This window comes from Talpa europaea (assembly GCF_964194135.1).
Source record: "Talpa europaea genome assembly, chromosome: 9".
Lineage (NCBI taxonomy): Eukaryota > Metazoa > Chordata > Mammalia > Eulipotyphla > Talpidae > Talpa > Talpa europaea.
The window spans coordinates 98558532-98581769 of record NC_140076.1 but is presented as its reverse complement, the minus strand read 5'-3'; the positions used below and the strand labels follow the sequence as shown (position 1 = coordinate 98581769).

Here is a 23238-nt window from a genome sequence, read left to right as displayed (position 1 = left end):
TCTTGGGATACAAGGAACATACCTCAACATCATAAAGGCCATCTATGACAAGCCAACAGCCAGTATCATTCTCAATGGTGAAAAGCTGAAAGCAATTCCATTAAGATCTGGAACAAGACAAGGATGTCCACTCTCACCATTGCTTTTCAATATAATACTGGAAGTCCTAGCCAGGGCAATAAGACAAGAGAAAGACATCCAAGGAATCCAAATAGGAAAAGAAGAAGTCAAACTATCACTATTTGCAGATGATATGATATTATACATAGAGAACCCCAAAAACTCCACAGAAAAGCTAATTCAACTCATCAATCAGTTCAGTAAAGTGGCAGGATACAAAATCAACACGCAAAAGTCAGTAGCCTTCCTATACACAAACAATAAATCTGAAGAAGAAGAAATCAAAAAGACCATCCCTTTTGTTATTGAAACAAAAAAAATCAAATATTTGGGAATAAATCTAACAAAAGAGGTAAAGGACCTATACAAAGACAACTATAAAACACTGTTAAAAGAAATAGAAGAAGACACAAAGAAATGGAGAGACATCCCCTGCTCATGGATTGGAAGAATAAACATTATTAAAATGGCCATCCTTCCAAAAGCAATATACAGATTCAATGCTATTCCAATCAAAATTTCAATGTCATTCTTCAAAGAAATAGAACAATTATTGATGAAATTCATATGGAATCACAAAAAACCCCGAATAGCCAAAGCTCTCCTGAAAAAAAAAGAAGGGAATGGAGGCATCAGACTCCCAGACTTCAAACTATACTACAAAGCCATAATCATCAAAACCGCATGGTATTGGAACAAGAACAGACATACAGACCAATGGAATCGAATAGAAAATCCAGAAATAAACCCACAGGTTTATGGTCAACTAATCTTTGACAAAGGAGCAAAGACTATACATTGGAGCAAAGAAAGTTTGTTCAATAAATGGTGCTGGGAAAACTGGGTCGCTACATGCAAAAGAATGAAGCTTGACCACCACCTCATACCATACACAAAAATCAACTCAAAATGGATTAAAGAACTAGACATAAGACCTGAAACCATAAAATATATAGAAGGAAATATAGGCGAAACACTACGTGATTTGCACATCAAAGACATCTTTACAGACACATCACCCAAAGCAGTGATAGTGAAGGCAAAGATAAACAGCTGGGACTATATCAAATTAAAGAGCTTTTGCACAGCAAAAGAGACAATAACAAAAACAAAGAGAAACCCCACCAACTGGGAGAACATTTTTGCACCCAACACTAATGATAAAGGACTGATCACAAAAATCTGCAAAGAGCTGATGAGTCTCAACAACAACAAAGAAAATAATCCAGTCAAAAAATGGGCAGAAGAGCTTAAAAGAAACTTCTCTGAAGAGGAAATGCAAATGGCCAACAGGCATATGAAAAAATGTTCAACATCACTTGTCATCAGGGAAATGCAAATCAAAACTACCATGAGATACCATCTTACACCAGTGAGAATGGCACATATTAAAAAAACTAGCAACAACAAATGTTGGCGAGGGTGTGGAGAAAAAGGAACTCTTCTGCACTGTTGGTGGGAGTGCAAACTGGTCCAACCACTGTGGAGAGCTGTGTGGAGATTTCTGGACCTACTAAACATAGAGCTTCCATATGACCCAGCAATTCCACTCCTAGGTATTTACCCAAAGGACACAGAAACATCAATTCCTAAGAACACCTGCACCCCTATGTTTATAGCAGCACTGTTTACAATAGCTAAGCTTTGGAAACAACCCAAATGCCCAAAAATAGATGACTGGATCAAGAAGATGTGGTACATATATACCATGGAATATTACTCAGCATTCAAAAAAGATAAACACATGCAATTTGCTGCAACATGGATGGCGCTGGATGGGATCATGCTCAGCGAAATAAGCCAAAAAGAAAAAGAAAAATACCGGATGGTCTCACTCATAGCAGGAATCTAGAAAACTTAAATAAGGGACCAGGAAAATGAATAACTATAAGAAAGTGAAAATCAAAATCAACAAAAAACTATGAACCAGAGACACTTTTAGGGGGGCGGGGGCGGGAGGGGAGGGATTGGGGTCAGAATGGGGGGCTGCAATTGTATGGGGAATATAACAATAAAATTTATAAAAAAAAATAAATAAATAAAATAAAATTTGGGTTCAGGTTATACAGATCTCGTTTAAAATCTTCTTCCAACATTTTCAAACTATGTGACCTTGAGAGAGTTACTTCATTGTTCCCCCACCAGGTCTTCTCAAATGTAAATAATTAATTAATCAATGAGTAATAATAATCGCAATTGCTACCCTGTAGGTCACAGGAAAGATTTTGTAAGAGAGTTTATGGAAAACTCTTAGTTGAGAGTCTGAGTTATAGTATTTGTTGTTTATATTTTTTGTGGGTTATGAGAGACAATTTCCTTTTGACTATTACAGTGGTGTCAGAGAAAAATTATAGAAAATTTGAATAGATATTCAAAGTATAGAATTTTAACAAATAAAGATTGAAAAAGATTACCTTAGGTAATTATAAAAATCTTCTTATTTAGTCATGTATTTATTAACACATATCTATCCATCCATAGAACCATTCATGCAAGGAACCATTTATTCTATCAGCAAACAACAATTTAAGAAGTATCATTATTTATAGTTTCTCTGTGATTTTAATTGTTTATTTTAACCAGGCAACATTGGTTTACAACACTGTTTTAGGAGCACACCTAAAGCACATAAAGAGCTCTCTTTTATAGATAGCACTAATCACTAAGCTTATAAATGTGAATAAAAACATGAAACTTGCCATTAATAATCACATAGTGTCATAGGGAAGCCAGTTATGTAAACATATCTAATGCAATATGACAAATGAGATAGTAAAAATGTAAAGTTACAGGGGTAGCATGGAAGAGATAATGATTGATTCTGCTTACATGTGGGTATCAGGATGTGAAGTCAGCAAAGACCAGAAAAATCAAGATACAAATACAAGAGGGAGGGTAAGAAAAAGTAGAAGAATGTTGAGTGCTTTGGATTGCTGCAGCTTTCAGGATTGCTGGGTAAGACTCTATGGCTTGCTCATTGGGCAAGTTTGGTCTGGAAATCCAGACCAAACTCCACTCACCAAACAATGGTACCTTTTTGTGGTGCTGCTTCTATTCAGAGGGAAGAGTGCCTTCCTTGAAATTCCACAAAGGTATATTCTGCTTGCTTTATAAGCTGTGCATCTGTGTAGCAGCTTCTTTTTATTTCACTGAAAGGCAGTTTGAACATGTGGAGGTCCTGAACATAGAGAATAAATATACAGAAAAAAATGGGAAAAACAGTCTGTATGATGGGGTGAGAACGTGACAAAAATCCCTAGTTTAGGATTTTAATTGGGGTATGTAACCAGGCAGGAGTGCGGTAGGAATTGTGGAAATAAATAATTGATAATTTTAAATGTGATCTTAATATATAGAGAGACAATTTCCACTATTTCTTGCCTTGATTTATTATTGTGTGATATTAAACTTACTCTTCTTTAATTAAGTATATTGATAAGTAATTCAATATGATTCACCTTAATTGTTTATGATATTATATTGCTAGCATAGTCCAATAATTGAGTTTTCTTCTGCTCGATTAAGAATGGTATATCAAATATAGTTTTGAACAATTTACCTACAAAGGGTATATGACTATAGACAAAATTTATAAAAATTTTAAGATTTATTTACACCTTTGCTTGCATCTCAGGGAAATTTTTTAAGATTTTTTTTTAACATTTAACATTTTTTACATTTTTTAGACAATATTTGCTTCCCCGCACCCCTGCAGATTGAATCCCCACATAATTTCCTTCCCCAAGACACCCGTGCACTATCACTACAGTCCCCTGAGCTCCTCCCTCCCTCCCCCTGATCCCTTTCCCTCCTCCTCCCCTGCAGGATGTCTCTGATTTATAATTGTCTGTTTTTGCTCTGTTGTGTTTTGTACTATAATTATTTTTTTACACTGATGTCTTATTTGGTTCCCCTATGTTCCTGCTATAAGTGAAACCATCTGATATTTTTCTTTTCCTTATGGCTTATTTCACTGAGCATAATTACTTCTAGCTCCATGCACATTGCTGCAAATGACAGGAGTTTATCTTTTTGATTGCTGAATAATATTCCACTGTGTGTGTGTGTGTGTGTGTGTGTGTGTGTATATATATATATATATATATATATCACATCTTCTTGATCCAGTCATCTATTTTTGGGCATTTGGGTTGTTCCCAGATTTTACCCATTGTAAATAATGCTGCAATAAACATAGGTGTACAGGTGCTCTTTTGAATCACTGTTTTTATATCCTTTAGTTAGATCTAAGGGAATTTTTTAACGTGTGTGTGTGTGCTGGTCACATGAGATCATCAACCTTTCTTTTCTTAAGGATATTATAATAATGTTTGAATAATTTAAGGACTACTAATGTAAATAGGAAAAATATATATGACATGAGATAATGAAAAGCTAAATTTACTGCAACGAGTATATGCAAAAGTAGTCAGGGAGCAGAGATCAATGTTGACTAAAATTACTAGAAAAGACTCATGAAAGATGGGGGCCCTGATTTTTATTCTCATTGGACCATACCTTTTATAGTCATTTGTTAATCATTGTAATGGTGGGCCCTGTTTGTCTAATGTATATTTTGTATACATTTTGTTTTTACTTATTATATATAACTATTATAGATATTATGTTTATTACATACATTATAATTTATTTATTTTTATTACAATGACCACAGCTAATGGGTATTGTTATCTTTATAGCTTTTAAAAATAAAGGGTGAGATGATAAATGTACTTAAGGTCAATAAATTGTAAAGACGTCTGGATTTGAACATACATTTGCCACGTATTATTTTACCCTATACTAAATGACTTCTCTGGGACTTTTCAACTCTGAATTGTTATTCTTCTTGCCAATATGTAGCAGTTCTTGATATCTTCCTCTACAATGTGTGTTCAGAATTTTAAAGGAACACTCTTATATGGCTGATGGGAATGCAAACTGGTCCAGTCACTATAGAAAGTTTTGTGGAGCTTTCTCAAAACACTAAAAATGGATCTGCCTTATGATCCAGTGATTCCACTCCTAGGAATCTACACAAAAAACACAAAAGCAATAATTCAAAGGAAAACTGCACTCCCATGTTCATTGCAGCAGTATTTATGATAGCCAAGATAGGGGAATAACCTAAATGCCCCAAAACAGATGAAATGATCAAGAAGATACAGTATATACATATGCAGTGAAATACTATTCAGCAATCAAAAGAGATAAATCAAGCCATTAAAAGCAACATGGATGGAGCTGGAAATGATTATACTAAGTGAAATAATTCAGGAGCAAGATAAATATCAGATGGTTTCACTTTTTATGAGGAATATAGAGAAACCACACAAAAGATTAGAAAAATAAATATTGGGAAAAAAGACAAGAGCTATTAGTGAAAGGAGGTATATGGAATAAACAGGTGAGATAGGAACATACACACATATCAGTGGAAGAGAACTCAGTGTTCAGATATAAGCCCACACTTCTATGGACTGTTAATTTACAACAAAGGAGCCAAGAATATATAATGGAGAACGATCTCGTCAACAAATAGAACTAGGATAACTGCACAGCCATATGCAAAAGAATGAAACTATACTACTGCTTAATACCATAGACAAAAATTAACTCAAAACAGGTTTGGATGTGATATCTGAAGCCATAGAATACGTGGAGATAAACAGACAAAATTATCCATAACATAGACTTCAAGGATGTCCTTGGGGGATTGACAACAATATCAAGGAAAATAAAGAGAAAAATGAGGGCCTCCCCTGGTGGCACAGCAGTTGAGCACTGGGCTGCCCTCAGTCTCTACAGCGCTGGTTCATTCCCCAGCCGCCAGCGAGGGTCCCACAGGGAAAAAAAAAGAGAGAGAGAGAGAGAGAGAGAGAAATGAACAAATACTACTACCAACTAAAAGCTTCTGCACAGCTTTTATTTTATCCCTGGGCCTTCCTGGTGGCACAGAGGTTTAAACCTCAGCACTATGAAGCTATCAGTAACCATTGAACCTCAGTTACACACCCCACCATCACCATCGGGGGGGGGGTAGATCTGACCCATATGGCACAGCAGACCTCTCCTGTCTCCCCTGCTGTTCTCCTCAGCAGTGTATTTCAGTCATTCTGCCTGTTCTGCTCCCCACTCTGTCTCTGGTGAGTCCTCTCACTGCCCGCATCTCTGGCCTTTACCCCAGCTCTTGATGAATCAATAAAATCTTTATAAAAAATAAAAGAAAGGAAACTATCACTAAAATGAATATTGGATGATTTCACTTATAGGAGGAATATAGGGAAGCCAAACAAGGGGTTAGAAAAATAATGTTAAAAAAGGCAATATAGCAGCCAAACTATAAATCAGAGACATACAGCAGGGGAGGGAGGGAGAGAGAGAGGGAGAGGGAGAGGGAGAAGGATCAGGATCAAAATGGGGGAGGAGAGCACAAGAGACTGTGGTGATGGTTCACAGGCAATTTGGTGGGGGGTATTTTGTGGGGATTATACTTAAGGGGAGAAATCAAACAAAAATGAACAATTATATAAAAAAATAAATATATCAAAAATTTTATAAATATTGAATAGACCCATATTCAATGGAAGAAAATATTTGCATATCACTCAGCCAACAAGGGGCTAATATTCAAGATCTACAAAGAACTCATATAATTCAACAACAAGAAAATAAACAAACCCATCAAAAAAATGAGCAGAAGGGCCAAATAGACACTTCTCCAAAGAAGACCTGAAAAAAAAAAAATGCTCATGTCCCTTACCATCAAGGAAATGCAAATCAAAACCACAATTAGATACCAACTTACACCATTTTTTGTTGGTAAAGATGTGGGGAAAGGAAACTCTTATATACTCTTGGAGGGAAAGGAGACTGGTCCATCGTCTATGGAAAATAGTTTGGAGATTTCTCAAAATATAGCCTCTGCAGCGTGGGTTCGATCCCAGCTGGCCAGAGAGATTCCCACAAAGTGCAGCAGACCTCTCTTGTCGTGCCCACTGCTCCCCTCAGCAGTGCTTTTGGTCTGTCTGTCTGTTCTGCTCCGAACTCTGTCTCTGGTGAATCATGTCACCCTCCTGTGCCTCTGGCCTGTACCCCAGCTATTGTATAAATATAAAATAAATCTTAAAAAAATAATAAATAAAAATGGATCTACCATATCATTCAGCAGTCCCACTCCTATCTATATACCCAAAAACTACGGAGACACTAATTCAAAGGAATTTATGGTCATTGCATCATTATTTACAAAGTCAAGTTATCAAAACAATAAATTGTCCAATGACAGATGATTAGGGAAAAAAATGTAGTATATTTATGCAACAGAATACTTCTTGACTATACAAAAACATGAATCAATCTTTGCCATTTGGGACAACATAGGCAGAACTGGAGGGAGATACACCAAGCAAAATAAACCAGAAAGATAAAGACCAGATGACTTCATTCACGTGGAATATAAAGAAACAAAACAAAGGAACAAACAAAAGTAGGCCTACAATAGCTAAGCTTTGGAAACAACCCAAATGCCCCAAAATAGATGACTGGATCAAGAAGATGTGGTACATATACACAATGGAATATTACTCAGCATTCAAAAAAGTTAAACACATGCAATTTGCAGCAACATGGATGGTGCTGGAAGGTATCATGCTCAGCGAAATAAGCCAGAAAGAAAAAGAAAAATACCGGATGGTCTCACTCATAGCAGGAATCTAGAAAACTTAAATAAGGGACCAAGAAAAAGAATAACTATAAGAAAGTGAAAATCAAAATCAACAAACAACTATGAACCAGAGACACTCTATGGGTGGTGGGGGGTGGGGAGGGGAGGGATTGGGGTCAAAATAAGGGGGTTGCAATTGTATGGGGAATATAAAAATAAAATTTAAATTAAAAAAAAAGTAAGCCAAAACAAACCTGGAAATCTGACTATTTAAAATTGAGACTACCAGTTGGGCAAATATTTAAGTTTAAAAGGGGGGGGGGGGTCAGTGTCTCTGGGGAAGGATTATAAGTGCTTTGGCAGTGTGCATAGTGTGGTAACATACCTGAGCAGGTATGAACCTGTACCCCAGCATTGTAAACTGACCTTGTCTCAAAAAATACAAATTTAAAAAAATAAATTAAAAATACTTTACTTATGACAATAAGAAACTTAAATTTTGAATAATTTATTAAAATTTTAAGAATAAAAATTATTTAAATTTTAAAAAATTCAGATGAAGGAAATAATTTATATAAGGCTTCTTCAATATAAGAAGTAAATGAAAAGAAATGACCCTATTTCTTCCTACTAGAATTAATTTTGTCACAGACACTTATGAGAAACTGCAAAAATAAGTGAGGAGGTTGAACATTAAACAAATAACCAAAAAAAAAAATAAAAAAGTTACTGTGTTTACAAGTGACTTTAGGAGTCACTGAAAAATTAGTTACAGAATAGTTGAAGTTGAATAGTTACAGAAAATTGTATATTGGTAGCTAGCATTTGAGGTCAACTTCCAACCACAAAATGTTAATTTCCTCATTGATGTTGCATTGTTTGTACTATATTCTTGAGTTAGTCTGCATGTTCCCAAATGATTTCTTCTTTTTCCTTCTTCAAGTTTTACCTATTATTAATATATGTTACATTCTTATAATAAATAACCATGTTCATTTCATTTATGAATCCATGTTATTCTTCCCAACTTTTCAATCCCCTCTGAAACTAATTCTTTGGCAGAATTAGCTTAGAACAGCTACACAAGATATACACATAAATATTCTGGTATTGTATTACATCTAAAGGGTCTTTCTTAACCCTATAAGATCACAGAGCACATGTATCTTTTAAGTTTTTGCTTTCTGCAGTGTCTTTCAGCTGAGCAGTGAAATGTATGATATTTTAATAAAAGGTATAATGAAATTCTCTGTTAATGCAACTCAACTTAGTTATATATAACATACAGATATATATTTTAAATAGATATTTGTAAAGTGCCTCATGACTGTCATAAATCCTTTGCATTGATGACCTACTTTGCTGCTTGTGGTTTTGTCTTTTGGTTCTGTTGAGGCACAAAAGAATCACTAGTTGTTGAGATCTAGATTCTCAGGGAATTGGTAATGAGATACAGAGCCTTTAACCTCTGGTCACTAGTTCAGATCTGCCCCAGGTCAAGAGTGACAAAAAGTCATTACCATGTGATGGCAGTTCAATAGGCTATGCGAAACAAATTTGTGATTTCAGTACATAGTCGAGATTCATGACTAGTTCCAACACAGAGTGAGTGACTATGAAATGGGACTTGTGATTTAGTTTGAAGAGAATGGAAGAGTCCGATTATTCAGTTTTCTTCCCTTGAACTGAGACTCTTTTTGGTGGATTTGTTGGTGGAGTGTCATAGATAAACTGAACTTGTGCTTGTGTTAGTTTGTGATTGGGGTCCATGAATGCACATCCATGGGAATCCTTGTCATTATTGCTAATGAGTACAATTCAGCATCCTTAAATTGACTTTAAAAAGTGATTTCAGCCCCAGATGGTGATTAATTGAAGATTGAAAATTACATCACTTATGTCTCTAGTTTCTTCAGTGTCCTTATGCATATAATTTTAAATGTTTCATTCTCCATTTTAATCATATTAATTTTATCTACATTTGGACATATAACTGAACATTTAGAGAAACCTATTAATTCTTGTCAGTCTTTCACTTGAGAAATACGGAGCTAACAAACAAGAATAGAGGCACTTTGAAGATGCAGAATTTGAAATTGAGCATAGTGCAAAAGGATCATTGCCATGAAGCTAATTGAATTATGTACATTCATATCAATAAATGAAATCTTTCCCCTGCTGCCATTTTTAGGTTTGAGACTATGTGAGGGATTTTGTCTTACTAATATCTCTAGTGAATAGTCTGGCTACGAAGACATTCTGATTTGGGGGCCTTTTTAAAGTGAATTATTTTCCTAAGGAGGAAAAAAGCATGTGTTTATACTTGAAATATTGATATAGTGTAAGACCATGACATTTTTCAACAATGGAATATTTATGATTTTATTTTTACAATGGGTTCAATGATACTTAAAATGATGCCACCTTGTTGGATAGAAAAAAAATAAAATATCTCTAATAATTTTATAATGAGAAAATAAAACCTACAGAATATTTGTAACTGTGCCCATGTTAAAGAGTTCTGGTTAGAACAAAGATAAACAATTGCTAAAAATATGACAAGATGAGCTTTTAGGAAACAAACTTAGAACAACTTATCTCTGTTGCTTTGATAGCCTTCAGTGCCAACTTTAAATAATAATAAAAAACACATTATCATTGCTTAAAATATCACTTTAATTACACACCTTGAAAGATATTATTTTTCTCTGAAATATATCAGTGGGTTCTATAATATCTGAAGACCTATGATTTAAGAATTAGAAATTTAAATTCACAGGCTTAATATTAGAGTCTTTCCGTTACCCTTTGCAGGTTTTGAGGCAGCTTATTCGACCTTACAGTCTCACCAGGAAGCTAATGGGAAAGCCTTGCAGCAATCTTCACAGGAAAGTTTCCAAATGTCAAGTGTCATCTTTCCAGCTGTTAGATGAATGGGTAGCCAAGAGGCATTTATTTGGGTGTGCAGCCCCTGTGAAATCTGGGTGAGGCAGGAGAGAAGACTATAATTTGGTGGTTAGTTTACCAGCATTGGTATAGTTGCAAATCTCCTGGCCAGGCAAAGGATTTCATTTTGTGGTTTAATGATTGACAACCAACTGCAGTGTTCTTACACTTAAGGAATAAAAAAAAAAGCCTTAAAAAAAAGGTGTCATCAATATGTCATACTAATTCTTGAGTCCTTCACTGCTTCAGATATAAACAATCATATCAACAGAGCTGACTTCTCTAAACCCCTCTCCAACTGAGAAGAGGTAAGGCTTTTCAAATGACAACTGTATTAAAATTTTGAGACCTATTGAAAAAGTATCCCTCAGTTTAAGATATATTGCAAACTCTTTAATTCCTCTGTTAAGAGAAGATTGATATAAATCATTGGTCACTGTCAGGTTGAAAAACAATGAATATCAATAAAAAGACAGCTTTAAATCACAATGGATTCAGTTTGAAATAGTGAAAGGCTCCAAAATATAATATTGAAGTATGTCATGGCTAAATGTGGTTTCCATGCTAAGTTTTTTCCACTTGGTGACAATTACAGTATTGTGACAACTTCAACCCAATTTCTTACTGGGGAACTATACTTTTAGATCTAAATAGAATCAAAAGTGCATGTGATTTTATATTTATTCCCTTTCAAAAGGAAGTAGTAAAATCAAATGTGCTTATAATCATTGAAAAATGAAATCCATGTCAAGTGTACATAAATTATTATAGAATAAACCCTACCATAACTATACATAGAATTTGCCTCTTTGATGGTAACTTCAGGTTAATTTTGGATGCAGTCCCTAGCTAATTTTTTGAAATATTTACTAGCAGAGATTTGATACTTTTCAATTAAAAATTTTATTTGTAATAATGTGCAGATTCTTGCATATGAAAGGGACTTTATTTTTTACATTATCTATGTGTTATAAAGGAAAATCAAGGAAAAAATCAGAAATGTGTCTATATCTAATGGAGCTATCAAACCTATCAAGTTGGCAATAGGGGAAGAAAATGCTGTGACTAATAAGTAATTTTAATGCCTTTTATTGATGTTATATAGGGTTTCAAACCTTTATTAAATGGCAACATTTGACCTGAAAAGTAATTTAAAATAAAATTGTCTCCATAAAGGCAGAATATTTCCTTTACAGTGTAGCAGTGGATTACTACTTCAGACAGATAATGCCACAGCAGAATGGGTGGGGAAAAAATTGAAAAGTCTGACCCATGCCATACAGAACTGAGTTCAGTGTGTGCTGTTGGAAAGGAAAGAAATTAGGTGCTGTGTCTCACTTGGTCCAAATAGGCTATAGGTATTAAGATTTCCATACCAAATTTCCAGTGCCCTGATACCTGGGGCTAAAAGCACTAATGACAGTACCACATTAGAAGAAAGCATTGAAAACCTTTGGTGGGGAAAATCCAAATGCAGAATAACTCAACTGAAAATTTCTAACAGAATAGTGTTCTTCTGCATTCAGTGATTTTAAAATGTTGAATCTTATACAAGTAAAGAATTAGATTGAAAAATACCAGAAAAGGAAGGCTAAAGGTCAAGAGACTTGGATTCTAGTCCTGATTAAATTACTCATCACAATTAACTTTAGAATGCCATTTTCTTTTCCATTCTCTCACCTATGACAGAGCATAGCATAGTCACAGAGATCACCAGCTCTCAGCCTTCAGAACTTTTGAAATCTTGGATGTGTTATCCTGAGCCTCACTATTTTCATCCATAAAAAAGGTGACATATTAATCATGGGGTCCTGAAGCCAAAATAATATATGTTCAAACTAAGATATCTAATTGATTTGTACCCATTATGTGCTGATGATCATTTCAGAGGTATAGCATTCACATTATACTTAAAATTACCTCTGGGGTAACCAGTTTTTTTTTTTTTCATTTTATAAAGTAGAAAACCTATGTTGTGTGGGTCAGCAAGCTGAGGATGAAACTTTGCAAGAGTAAATTTATGTAATAGGAGAATTCTCTCTGGAGGATAGAATAATAGTAGAATTATCTGAATAAAATAAGAATAACATCCTCTAAAAATAACAAAAGAAATGTAATACCTTCCTAAGACAAAGAGACTTGGTAAAGGTCATACTGTGGCTAAAACCCAAGTTTTTTCCATTCTCATCCTATTGTTCTTTTCCCAAATCATATTGCCTCTTTCTCGCTGTGTTCTCTTTGGTTGAGCTCCAACTTGATTTTTGGTTGAGCCTGTGGAATGCAGAACATAGAGATACAGAGTCATCAGAGTAACTCTGCTTCAAACTGGGAAGGAGAACAATAGTATTGGGCTTTTGTAATTCATGTAAATGGTTCTGATTTCATTTCTGGAATGTGTTTCTAGCATTGCACAGTTACTACATGCCTGTGGGAATGGAGCCTTCAGGTTGATTTTTTTTTGTCGTATGTGTTCTTGGCAGTAGCCTCAGTGCCATATTATGCCTACCTCATGGTAGGTGGTTGACCAGTAAAATATTTACCATAGAGTAGGCACTCAGCAAATAGGTTGAAAATTGACAATGCTAAAAATAATGTTAGATTATGGGGCACATGTGATTTAGTAAACAGTTTTAAAAAATTCACTTGACTCATGATGATTGGTACTACCATAGACTGCTAACATAGGAAGTGGGGCTGCAGTTTATTGGGAACAGAAGGATGAAAATGAGCTAATGAAGATGAGTGTCTAGGGCCTCCCTGGTGGCCTAGGGGTTAAGTCTCAGCACTATCACCTCTACTGGGAGAAAACCAGTGCAGGATCCCAGAGGTCACTTTGTGATCCTAAACAAGTCAAGCAGACATATTTAAATCTCATTTGTCTCATATTTAAATAACTATTGTGAAAGATGGTTGTGAGGATCAAACAAGAGAAGTTATAAGACATTCATACATTCATCTTTTTTTTATTTGTACCCATTATATGCTGATTATCTGAGTTCTATCCCTTGCCAGGGAAATAACTCACATATGGTGCAGCAGACCTCTTTTGTCTAGCCCCTGCTCCTCTCAGCAGTGTATTTCAGTAAAGCGACCTGTTCTCCCCACTCTGTATCTGGTGATTCTTCTCATCCCCCACACCTCTGACCTACACCCTAGTTCTCTATACAAAAATAAATAGAAAAGATTAATATTTGAATGTCTAATAACATCTCTTATTTGATCCTCACAACCATCTTTCACAATAGTTATTTAAATATGAGACAAATGAAATTTAAATATGTCTGCCCACCTTATTTAGGATCACATAGTGGCCTCTGGGATCCTGCACTGTTTTTCTCCCTGTGTCTTAACCTATTTCAGAGTCTTTACCACCCAGAAATACAAGGGTTAATACAAAAGCAGGTATTACTTGGTAGGTTGTTGACTTACAATTTTGATCTTTTTATTCCAAGTCTCAATATTTAACATCGCTGCTGTCACCTTTTCTTAAATGTCAGCTTCTTTTATTTACCTTCATCACTCCCACCTGATCATACTGAGTCCTTTGTGCTACATGGATTTGCTGTCAGGCACCACCCTGTGTTGGTCACCAGGCTATTCTTACTCTAGTCATTGACATCTTGTCAGCAGTGTCACCACCTTTGCCCTCGGTCTGTGAATATGGCAACTGTTACTTTCTTGATTGACACTTTTGAAAATTTGTCAACATGTTATTTATTGCTGGGGGGGGGGTTACTTGGCTAACTTACAATTAACTTACCATTTCTTAAAGTTATTTCCATTTTTTATCCTTTCAATAGACTCTTTGGGTTGTATGAAATAGAGGCTTTGAGTCTCTATGAGTCTATGTTTTGTTAATGGATGATGTTACGTTAGTAGACGGTAAAAGAAATCAATGCCATCGCTGTATGTGTTGATAAATTGAACCTTGGTTTCAAAGTCATAAAGTCAATATACCTAAATTGTGATATTTATATAACTCTTGCTCACCAACTTTTGGTACCTGCTCATATATTATTAAAGAAGCCCCCATGGCTACCCACATGGAAACCTCCCCTGAGCCCAACCACCCTTCAGCCTAAATGACAAGCTCTGCATTCTGTTTCTGAGAAGTTATTTTAAGGCACATGTGTGCATAAGCAAGCACACATATACCCATCTATATTTTTTGTGTACCCTACTTTCCCTCATCATCACTCAGTAATGCAAAATGCATGAAACCAGAAAATGTACTTTGTTTATGCCTATGTTCCTAATACCTGATCACAATGCCTACCATACAGTAGATCTCTCATAAATGTTACTGACAAATTGAATATGCTGAGGAAACATTTTAGGTCATGGAACACATGAAATTTAAGATGCACATTTTACCAGTTTTTTTCTTGACTCATTGGTGACTTAACTTTAAGTTACCTATTAGCCAGCACAGGCTACCATAACAAAACACCATAAGTGAGTTGGTTTAAACATCAAAAATTTGTTTCATCACAGTTCTGGAGACTGAGGTGCCAGCATGATGGGTTCCAGGGAGATCTGTCATCCTGACTTGTTGATGGCTACCTCAGATGGTGGAGTGAGAGTTCTCCATCTCCTCTTATAAGGCCACTAATCTCTGTATGAGGATTGTAAATGCATGACCTCATATAACCCTAAGTAATTAACCAAAGCCACATTTCTACATACCACCATTTTGGGGGACACAGTTCAAGTCATATCATTTGTTAAAAGACCTGGTACTTGGCAGTAACATTTACAAGGAAATGGATAATAAAGAATATATGGATAGGGCCTCCCTGGTGGCACACGGGGCTAAGAATCGCACTATGAAGCAATCCACAGCCTCTGCAGCACTAGTTTGATTCCCTGCTGGCCAGGGAGAAACCAACATGGCACAGCAGACCTCTCCTGTCTCACCTGCTGCTACCTTCAGCAGTGTATTTCAGTCAGTCTGCCTGTTCTGTTCCCTGCTCTGTCTCTGGTGAATCCTCTCACCCGCTACATCTCTGGCCTGTACCCCAGCTCTTGTATGTATGAATAAATAAATCTTAAAAAAAAGAATATATGGATAAAAAGGAAAGAATAGCAAGTTGCAATATCCAGAGAATAATATAGTATGGTGAAGTCACATGTGACTGATGTGTATTTATGAAAAGAGTGTCATAAAATAAGTTTGTGTAGGGGGACAAGATCAGTTTATGAAGAATCTTGTAAGCTATAATAGTTTAATTAACAAAATGTGATGATAAACTAATGAAATATTTAAAACCATCAAAATTTTTATTTTGAAAAGACTGCTTTTCAATATAATAAAGAGTGAATTTCACAATAGGAGACAAGGAAAATGGAAAACCATTTGGTAGTGAAATAACCATAATCTCAGTAACAGATAATGATGACAATGTGAATGGATAGATATACATAGATTCATTATTTTTGGAGCTATAGTCATTTGATTTGCTGGTGAAACAGCATGGGGAATGAAAGAGATGAGATATCCATGATACACAAATATTTGGCATAAACTGGATGAATGGTAGAGTCATAAATTAAATGGGGGTAGTTAGGGGAGAACTAGTTCTTTGGCTTGAAGAGTAAAAGGATTTCTGCATAATCCTGCCATGAAGAGGTGGTAGTTGGACATGGAGGGAGAGTTTAAATTAATAAAAATGTCAGTTGTATTTGACTTAATATCATGTCATTTTGTAACCTTATTTTGATGCTCAAGTTACAAATATTTTATTAAGAACAGTGTGAATATAATCCTTTAAATAAGTGAATTAAATAGGATCATTATTTTCTAGAAACTTTCTATAGCCTTATATCTTCTCTAAAATTTTCATTACAAATGGTAATTTCTCAAAATGGAGAAATGAAATCTGATTTTATGTTACAATTGTAATCCTTGTAGCTAGACCTGTCTGCCATGGAAGCAGCTAATCCAAATTAATTTCTGCTTTGCAAGTTTTTTTCCTTTAATAGATATTTCTTAAAAGGAAAGTAACTGAGCTGGAGTTAATTAATGCATTAATCCAGTCTATGAATTCATCTAGCCTTAAGAAACTACAGAGTATTATATATTACTTACCTTAAAATAATCTCAGAATAGATTTTTCTAGAACAGCTGTGCCACAAGATAGGGACCATTGTAGTTATATCATAATGAAATATAAATAAAAAGAGTCAGTGAAAACTGATGATTTTAAATTGGATAGAAAATAGTGATTGTTATTTTCTTCAATCAAATATTTCACTACCAATAATTTTCCTTTCTACAGTGCATTAAAAAAACTCTTATAGTACAGCAAATTAAGAAAAAGTTCAGTTGGGATACATTATAATGATGTGATTTTCTCTTTTCCCTACAACATAACCATCATACCTGCAAATTTGTCTATAGTTCCATGCCCATCTAGATATAATAGAAGAATACCAGTGGTAAAGAGTAATACTGTAATAATAAGATAATATACCATTATATTTTAAGATTGCATTTGTTTTTATTTCCTTTCTACCATGAAAGGCATTATGATTATCATATTAATGCCTAAATGGCATATTATTTTTAATTTTTGATAATACATTTTTATTTTTTAAACAATATTTGCTTCCCCCTGCCCCCTCAGGTTGAGTCCCCATAGAATTTCCTTCCCCAAGGCACCCGTGCACCATCACCACAGTCCCCTGTGCTCCTCCCTCCCTCCCTCTGATTCCTCTCCCTCCTCCTCCCCTGCAGTATGTCTCTGATTTATAATTGTCTATTTTTTGCTTTGTTGTGTTTTATACAGTTATTATTTTGTTTTACACCGATGTCTTATTTGGTACCCCTATAGGGGATAATACGTTTTTAAATATGTGTGTGAGAATTTTCATTTGAACTATCATAATTAATTTTCAGGTCAGTTTCCCATTTTTAATACACTAACACTGTAGTAAAAAATAATGTGAATGTAAGTAGGTATAGCATCATATAACTATAAGCTCTGAGTTTAGGTCTTGTTACATCACTTATCTCCTGCTTCTCTTTGGACAAGTTGTTTACTTTTTTTGAATCTCACTTTCTCATCTGCAGTAGGGGAATAATGCCTAAGTTGAATTACTATGACAAAAAGAGAGAATAAATACAAAATACCTATCTCAGGGTCTTGCATAATTATTGGCAAATAGACATGTATCTTATAGATTTTGAGAATAAAATAAGCATCCTACTTTTATAGTGTGTCTTGGATGTGTTGATGGTTGTTAGAGTTGTTATGTTGAAGGCTGACGGTTTCGGATTTTAACCTTTTAGAGTATTTACACACCAGACGGTAATACTTAATCCTCTTGAATAGCCTTCTCTAGCTATTTATTTGAATAAGGTGGGCATCTAACACAATTATGATCAAATTTGAATGTATCACTTGAGAATTAGGAATCAGGAGCATTTACATGATTAAAGAACTGATTCTCAGTCAGTTGGTGGATACACAGTTAAGTACCTTGGAGAGACTAAAAAATATTCTAGCTTTTGAGACCCACGCCAAATGGTTCTGATATAATTGGTATGGAATATGTCTGGCCAGACATCACAATTTTTTAAATTCTCCAAATGTTTTTAAAATATAGAGTTAGAAATGACTGGGCTAGATCTATAAAATATAAACCATTCAGACAAAGGAGCATAGAAACCCAAATGGTCAAGACAGAAAAATATGGGTTACATTTAAGTGTAATCTATGTAAATCTCACTTTATGTGACTACTATAGAATGCATATATTTACATAGTAAATTTTGCAGAGCACTTTTTTTTACCACTAGATGGCTCTTTTGAGAACCTTTGCTAAGTTCAATGGTCTTCCATACATAAGAGTTGAATGTTACTCTAAATTTGTGTAATAGAGTAGATGATTTTTATATATCTGGAATACAGTGATGATTACTTCATCTGATATGATTATCACCTTACTGGGAACTGATAAAATAGATACATTAAGTACTAAGGCTAACTAGTATGATGCATTCAACACCTATTTGAGCATCTTTCTGCCAAGTCTTATACTAGGTGCTGAAATTAACTGAGTAGGAGATACATGCATGTAAGCAAACAACTACAAAGTATGATAAGGAGCAAATTTCCTCATGGAGATAACAACAGGACTTACTTTTGAAGGAATAGTTGGAATTTTCAGAGCAGAAAAGCCAGTCACAGCATTTTTGGAAACAAAAGATCCAAACATGTAGATGCATCAGTGCTATTTGTTTGTTTCAAAAATTATAAGTAGTTTAATATTCTGAACAGAAGATGCTGTGAGGGAGTAGAAGGAAATGAGAGTGGAAAGGGTGGGAAGTAGGACCAGCCGAAACCACACTAGCTAGTTTCACTGTAGCTGGTGAAAAGCCTTAAGTGACTTAATGTATGGAAATGAAATGAGAACATTTCAGCGTAACCCATGTAAATCTCAGACCTCCCATGATCTGTGCATCTCATGGAAGTAATTTATTTTAAGTTGAATTGTGTCTGAAATCTCTTTTCAGTTTCCCCTAAAGCATTCTGAAAAGAGGAATGCAAGCTTTAAAAAAAAAAAAATTCAGTCTTTAGTTATTTATCTCATTTTCAATGTCCCATATGTCAACAATGGCTACTACAGAGAAAGTTACTTTTTGTCATTACACTGTAAAAATTAAAATTAGCTGGACATCTAGCTCTTCCTTAACCTCTATTTTTTTTACCTTTTCCTTTATCCTCATGTTACTTCTCTGTAATGTAAGCTCCTTTTGATTCTATAGTTTTATTTTTGTGTTTCCACTAAATGTATTTTGAATAACCAAAGAAATTATAATGCTGTACAGTTTTTAAGAGGATATCTGCTTTGGAAAGGGAAGGGAAGTGGGGAATTACAAAAATTCAAGATCTTAAATTTAACCTTTTCACCCATGTAAACTGTTTCCTTAATTTCAGAGCATATAAAGTAAATGAGATACTGAACAAAGCACCACTGAAATGTTGAAAAGTGTTGCAAATTAATAATAATTATAAAGACAAATATTTAACTGGGGAAGCAAAAGATATTTAAAAAGTATATGATAATTCTTTAAAACATATTTAAAGAGTTTCCAAATGAAAAAGTGATTTTGTTTACCTTTGGCTACAGAATGTACAATTGCCTATAAGCCGAACTATTATAGATACAATATAAAAAATAATGTCATATTATAATTTATATATCTATACACATATGTATTGTAGATATTTCTAATTCTAATGAGATACGAATTTGACTACAATATGGTCACTGTACTCAAAGAACTTATGTTCTGTTTGAAGAGAAAATCAACATGTGTAGCCCAGTATGATAAATAATGTCCTGTCCTATCTCTACAATAAAACATGTCTTGGACTACAATTGTAGTCAATTGTGATTTACTGTTACATTTGAACTGTAAGATAGCAGAGAGTCAGATTGCTACAGGAAGATATTAAGGAAGAATATACTTTTATAAATGTGTTGAATTTTTCAAGGTGATTAGCAGTTTGATGGATGAAGAAAGTCTTGTATTATATTTTACACCATTGGAAATTCATAATACATTTCATGGAAACATGTACCAGTAGTTTATATTTTGTTTGGTTGGTTGATTGGTAGCTTTATTTCCATTTTTTAAGCTCCAGGGACGTTGTATGTTTTGTTTCATATCCCCGAATTCTCAATAAATGTTTCCCGAAAAAAATAACTGTGTAAATGAAAATCATTCTGTGTAAATGTTAAGAATTGCATCTAACTAAGTACATGCTTGTTACATTATAGAAGTAATCAGCAAATGTCATGTAAAGAAATCTGAACTTGGTTTTCTGAAGCTATGTAAAAGTGTAAACATGCTAATTCTTACACGTATAACCAAATATTTTCAAGTGGTATTTTCCATGTGGAGGGGTATCCCAAATAGTCATTTATCAATAGAGGGCAAGAAGGTCAGCTAATAGAGAACAAAGATATGGAATATGCATGGCATGGAAGCAGTGAGAACTTTTGAGGAGGAAAAAGATGGAAACATTTTATTTTTGAGGGCTAGTTTAAGGTGGCAGAAAGAATATTAGCCAACGAGAGATACATATACATATTATTGTCACTTTGCTACTAACTGTTTAACTTACAGGTACTCATATATCCTCATTCTGCCTGAGTTTTCTCTTTTAAAATAAAACTTTTGTGATAGATTAGCTCATTCATTGTTTTAGTGGTAGATATTTTTTAACTTTCAATGAATAGTAAGAAATCTGCTTGAAAAGATTGACTTGGGACAATCAGGGGATGAAGCAAAAGAGTGTCATGATCTTTACTTAGTAGATTTGCATTGCTCCTTTTAAAAAAAATTTTTAAGGGCCTCCCCTGTGGCACAGCGGGTTGAACGCAGCTCTGTGAAGCAGTCCTCACCCTCTGCAGCTTGGTTTCTATTCCCGGCTGGCTAGGGAGATACCCACATGCATGACAGACCTCTCCTGTCTCATGCGCTGCTCCCCTCAGCAGTGTTTTCCATCTGTCTGCCTGTTCCACTCCCTGTTCTGTCTCCGGTGAATTCTCTCACACTCCTGTGCTTCTGGCCTGTACCCGAGTTCTTGTGTAAATAAAATAAATCTTAAAAAAAATGATTTAATATACCTCCATTAGTTCTGGTTGTTTCATTAACATAATTATGTTCATTGTTGAAAATATTAAAAAAAAGCAACATTTGAAAAATTCAATGTCATCTGAAATCCCAATCCTGAGAGAGAACTTTAGCTAACATATTAATGTTCACCATCTATGGAGAAAAACACATAAAGTAAAATATATATACAGGTATATATTTTTCTAAAATCTTAACCTTTTACAATTAATGTTAACCCTCCTTTTTGTCACTAAGTACTGGAAAGCCTTCTTTAAAAAAAAATTGATTTATTTATACAAGAACCAGGTACAGGCCAGATGCATGGGAGGGTAAAGGATTTACCAGAGGCAGAGCGGAGAGCAGAGTAGGCAGACTGACAAAGTACACTGTTGAGGGGAGCAGAGGGCGGCAGGAGAGGTCTGCTTTGCCATATGAGATTCTCGCCAGTCTGCCGGAATTGAACCTGCGCTGCAGAGGCTGCGGACTGCTTCACAGTATGGTGCTCAACCACCTGTGCCACCAGGGAGGCCCTGGAAAGCCTTCTTGTATGTCAGTTTCTTCTTTTTTTATATCATTTCTGATGCCAGCATAACAATCCTTTGTGCAGTAGTTCCATTGGAAGCTGATCCTCATTGTTCAAAATCTCAGGTGCTTCTTTTACTTGTTATTTGTTAATATCTATTTCATTGTATGACTGCAAAAATACTAGTGTCTGAAATTAAAAAAAAAACTGGATAATACATCCTTTAGAAGAGAATATAGTGACATACATTATAAAGTAGTTGTTGAATTAATGGCAAAACATCCACATCCGAAATTCTTGAAGTTTCCAGGAAGTCTGAATTTGGAGATTGCTGTTGGGATTACAAAGAAATTAGCTTATGAAGAAAACTAAACTTTGTGATGTTTCAGTTTCTCTTAACAAAGGTGCAGAGGAAAACAAGCTTTTAAACTTCCAGAAAAATGATATATATTAAGGTGTGGAGATACTTTGTAAGGTTGAATAGCACGGTGCTGCAACAACCCAACTCTAGCAAAGGCTGCTTATTATAAGTAAAAATTTGAGGTTGTATCCTGTACATATATACATCAGTAGTATTTTTATCAATAATGAAATGTGTATGTGTTATAAGAAGCTATACTTCTCATTTGAAAAAGTTTGTGTTATTTATATTTTATTTTGGCTTGTTTGCTTTTTTTTTTTGTTTGTTTTGAAAAGTTTTTCCAAATCATTGACTTTCCAAGTATTAGGCCAGCAATCATCTTTAAGAATTTCAGTGTAATGCTTTATTTATTTTAACATATATAAAATAAGAAATGCAGTAGAACCACACACACACACACACACACACACACACACACACACACACACGCCTCCTTGGATTCTTGCCTAATGCTGTATTTGCTACAATTATTAACAAACTAAAATTCATCTGTAAGATTGAAGAGATTAGATACTATGGTAAAAGTCTTATAAAAGTTATACTTGCAACGCCATTCACTTCACCTAATATAGAGTTTGGGGCTTTTAGCATCCAATACAATATTGCCTGAAGCTTCCTGGTTTCCTTTGATATGGAAAGTGTTCCTACATGTTTCTTAGTATTAACCAACCCCTGGTATTGAAAATTGTTTTAGTTTAGCAAAAACTTGCTTGATTTAATTAAAATTATGATTGCACAGTGCTAAGAAAATCACATTGAAGGTGTTTTTCTCTCACTCATCCCTGAAAATACACACACACACACACACCTCAAATTAAATTGTTTCAAATTACTCTCCACTTCCCTATATTATTCATTATAGCTTTTGTCTCTGCTAATAATCCTGTTAGTACCATTGCATCCCAAATGAGGGCGGGAGATACTATGTTCAC

General features: G+C 34.7%; 1 protein-coding gene across 1 annotated transcript in view; it reads left to right on the top strand.

Moving 5' to 3' along the window:
* Window positions 1-23238, top strand: part of DPYD (dihydropyrimidine dehydrogenase) — a gene marked incomplete at both ends in the record, with an annotated part of 741074 nt that overhangs the window by 355995 nt on the left and 361841 nt on the right. The window lies entirely within an intron of this gene.